The sequence below is a fragment of the Malania oleifera genome, chromosome 1 (genome assembly GCF_029873635.1).
Source record: "Malania oleifera isolate guangnan ecotype guangnan chromosome 1, ASM2987363v1, whole genome shotgun sequence".
NCBI classification, from domain to species: Eukaryota; Viridiplantae; Streptophyta; class Magnoliopsida; order Santalales; family Ximeniaceae; genus Malania; species Malania oleifera.
This window is the reverse complement of record NC_080417.1, coordinates 57,051,996-57,056,547: the sequence shown is the minus strand read 5'-3', so window position 1 is coordinate 57,056,547 and position 4,552 is coordinate 57,051,996.

Genomic DNA, 4,552 nt, shown 5'->3' with positions numbered 1-4,552 from the left:
GTTGATTAAGCACTACGATTGCACCATCAATTATCACTCGGGAAAAGCTAATGTGGTAGCTGATGCGTTGAGTAGGAAGTCGGATCACATAGAAATATCTGCAGCTGTAGCTCAGCATCGTATTAGATAGGATCTGGAGAGCTCAAGTATAGAGTTAGTGCGTGGTGATCATCAGGCTTTCCTTGCTAGTTTGGTAGTCCAGCCAACCTTGTTTAAGCATATAAAAGCCGCGCATGCTAGTGATGCAGAGTTGAAAGAGGTTGTGGGAAAGGTACAATAGGGATTGGCTTCATAGTTCAATATCTCTAAGGGAGGTGTGTTGAGTTTTGGGATCAGGCTATATGTTACGAACGATGATGAGATTAGAAAGACGATTTTGGAGGAAGCGCATTGCTCTTTGTATACGGTACATCCAGGTAGTACAAAGATGTGTCGGGACTTGCGTGAGACTTTATGGTGGAGTGGTATGAAGAAGCATATTGCTCAATTCGTGGAGTAGTGTTTGACGTGTTAGTAGGTGAAAGCTGAACATCAGAAGCCGGCAGGGCCGTTGCAGCCCTTAGTTATCCCGGAGTGGAAATGAGAGCATATTTCCATGGATTTTGTGACCAAATTGCCGCCAGTACTTCATGGGCAGAATGCTATCTGGGTGATCGTGGATAGGTTGAGGAAATCTGCTCACTTTTGCCGATGAATGTTAACTACCCTTTAAGTAGGCTAGTAGACATGTACGTGCATGAGATAGTTAGGATGCTCGGGGTACCGGTGTCCATTGTGTTAGATCGAGACCCAAGGTTTACTTCTCAATTCTGGACGAGCTTGCCAGAAGCACTAGGGACGAAGCTTACTTTTAGTACAATATTTCACCCCCAGACTGATGGACGGTCAGATCGGACAATACAGATCTTAGAAGATATGTTGCGGGCTTGTGTATTAGACTTCTGTGGTAGCTGGATACAGTTTATGCCACTGGTAGAGTTCACCTATAACAACAGCTTCTAAGCGAGTATTGGGATGGCACCGTTTGAGGCTCTATATGGTTGAAGGCGTCAATCTCCTCTGTATTAGGATGAGGTTGGTGAATGTCAGGTGTTAGGACTTGAACTCGTGTAGCAGGCATTTAAGAAGGTAGGTTTGATCTGAAATAAGATTAAATCAGTTCAGAGTCGACAAAAGAGTTATGCAGATGTTCGCCGCCGTGAGTTAAGAGTTTGAGCTGGAGGTAAGGTATTTTTTAGGATCGCTCCGATGAAAGAGGTGATGAGATTCAAGAAGAAGGGCAAGTTGAGCCCAAAGTATCTTAGGTCATTTAAGGTTTTTGAGTGAGTGGGTCTGGTAGCCTATATGATTGCACTACCCCAAGCACTCTCGAGTGTCCACGATGTGTTTCACGTATCCATGTTGAGGAGGTACGTGTTGGATCCTTCACATGTTATTAGCTACAATGATGTGGAGATTGGAGATACTTTAGCGTATGAGGAGATACCTGTTCAGATTCTGGACCATAAAGTTCAGAAGCTACGTACCAAGGACATATCTTTGGTGAAGGTATTGTGGCGGAATCACGAGGTTGAGGAAGATTCTTGGGAATTGGAAGCAGAAATACGCCGGAAGTATCCACAGTTGTTCTAAGTTGTGTACATTACCCTACTATGTATTGGAATAGGTGGTTGGTCTTGGGAAGTGTGTGTATTTGTGAACTTCTGAGACGATTTATGTTTGTAACCACTATATTCCTCCGCTATAAGTGAGGGTATGTATATGTTGTGACGGGGCTGCATTATAGTAGTCAATGGTTTTCTTCCTAAAGTTGAGTGTATAATTGATTTCATGAATGAGTTTATGAATAAGAGATAACAAATTTCAAGTACGAAATTTTTGTAAGGAGGGGAGGTTGTAAGAACTCAAATCGTGATATAAGGAATTAATTAATTAAGAAAAAGGTAAATTAGTAATTAAGCAAGCTTCATCGACAAAGCCAGAGTTCGTCGACGAAGTCTTTGTAGTTCTCGGCAACGAAGTGCAGAGTCTCGTCGATGAGGAGTGGTTGGGTAAAAGGGTTATAAATAGATATTTTCATTACTTCTCAACTAAGAAAACTCAAATTCTCTTTTTATCCCTCTAGAAACTCAACCTACTCTCTATCTCTCTAGGTTTCTTCGCCATATGTAGCGAGAATCGTAGATCTGACGTTACCAGGAGGATCAGGGAAGGATTCTCTACAAGTTCTACGGATTGGATTTTCATTTCGGGCATTCTTGGGTTTTGGCCCAAAATAGAGGTAAGGCTCGGTTTTCAGTTCTCATTCAGTAGTCTTGTAGGTAACAGAGTTGTGAGCAAGTTTTGTACTATGGGTTGTAGGTTTTGGAACTCAGTTCATGGTTTAGGAGCCTTGGAGTTTGGGATTTGTCAGTCGGGGAAAAGGTAAAGGGATTTAGTTTATGTCGGTTATTTTTGAAATCGGACTCTGTAGAACTATGGTTCACGATTTTGTGTATGTTTTGGTTACTCATTTGGGGAATCTAACAGGTAAAATTGTGGGTTTTTCATGTGACATTTTTTGGGAAAAAGGGGGTACTAGGCTACATTCCCTGGTTTTTTTGGAAAACCTTTGGTATATTGTGTTATGTACTGTGTTAGGGATGGTCGTTCCTTGACTTTGTTAAACTGTATGTGTTTATAAAATCATGATTTTAGATGACCAAATGGGTGTGGTTTGTTTGGTTATATGAGCATGCATAGTTGTGTTTTTGTTGAAATGCAGTAGAAAATGGGTTCCGAATTGTTCTAAGTGCTGAAAGAGTGTCCAACTCTATATCCGATGGCGTATAAAATCACTGGCCATGTTTGGCAAGAGTTTTCAGCTCTATATCTGAGGGTGTGAGCCTTATCGGCTGATCACCGAAGGGTGTGGATCCACCAGTTGGTACCGGTACAATGCAATGGGAGCCTAGGGTACTCCATGTTCCAAGGACGCCATGTATCGCGGGTCAACGCAGGTATTGCGGGCCGATTTTGGGCCGAAGGGTTTGATGACACTGGGTTACTTGATCATATGTGTGTGCGTGTATGCACTGTTTTGTAATAGTACTGGAAATTACTTTTAACTGTGTATGTTTTTCTGTCATGATAACACTCAAATGTCACACACTGATATAACCTATATCTACCTCACTAAGAGGTGTCTCACCCCTACTGTACATACATATTTTTCAGGTCCTTCGAGTAACCGAAACTAGCATCCTTTGAGTTGGGAGTGTAGTGGTCAGTGTACTGCGAGAGGTACTTATGTAAGTACTAGGACTGTATTGGGTGGTCTTTTGTGGTTTTGGCTGACACTTGGGTTGTGTTTGTATTATGGACCTAGATTTCCTTGTGTATAGACTCTGGTATGGTACAAGATATGTATAGAAAGACCATTTTTCGCTGCGTATATTCTTTTGTATATGGATGTGTTTAGGGTGTTTAGGAACCTCATGGGGTCAGACCCTCATTCATTGTACTATGTCATGGGTGTTTTGTATGATATAGGGACATGTTAGGTTACTTATTCACCCCTGGGTTCCATTACCGGGTTCGGGGCGTGACAGCAGGTTGTAGGTTTCTGAGCTCGGACCTTCTCAGAGATAGTGGACAGGGCTACAGTTATTAAGAGCGGCCTACAGAAAGGTGCAGTAGCACAGAGCGAGAGGAAGAGGCCCGCGCCTTCTGATTTTCAGGCAGGGTCCAGTCGAGGGTCGTGGAAGAGATATAATAGCATAGGGGGATGATGACAAGGAGGAGGAGACCGAGTAGTACAAGGCAGACAGATGCCCCCTCCTTGTCCCAAATGTTTGAGGAGGCACTAGGAGAGTGCAGAGCAAGGGAGTTTGTCTGCTATCAGTGCCGCCAGCCTAGGTATATTGTAAGGAACTGTCGGGCACCGTCTGCGGTAGCGGCTGCTCCTTGACCATATAGAGGAGGCTATTAGGCACTTCAAGGTGGACAATAGAGGAATACTACTTTGACACGATTTTATGCACTAACGTCGGGATATGCTGAGGCAAAAGGAGATGTGGTGATAGGTACTGTTTCAATATTGTCGTTTAAAGCAACTGTCTTGTTTGATTCAGGGGCGACTCATTCTTTTATCGCTCGGGAATATGTTAAGTTGTGTGGGTTTGAACCTCAGCAGTTAGATATTAGTCTGTCTGTTGCTACACCGACTGGGGCTGTAAGTATATGTAGAAATGTACTCAGATACTATCCAATGGGTATTCAGGGGAGGTCTTTGTCAGTTAATCTAGTGGTTTTAGACATGCATGGGTTTGAGGTAATATTGGGAATGGATTGGCTAGCTGCCCACTATGCTAGCATTGATTGCCATTAGAGAGAGGTAGTGCTTAGACCTCTAGAGGGGCATGAGTACAGATTCGTGGGATCACGCGTGCACACCCCACCTTAGTTACTATCTGCTATTCAGGCACGTAGATTGCTATTAGAAGACTGTCAAAGATATTTAGCCTGTGTGAAGGTAGTATCAGAAAAGGAGCTGAGGGTAGAGGATATCCCA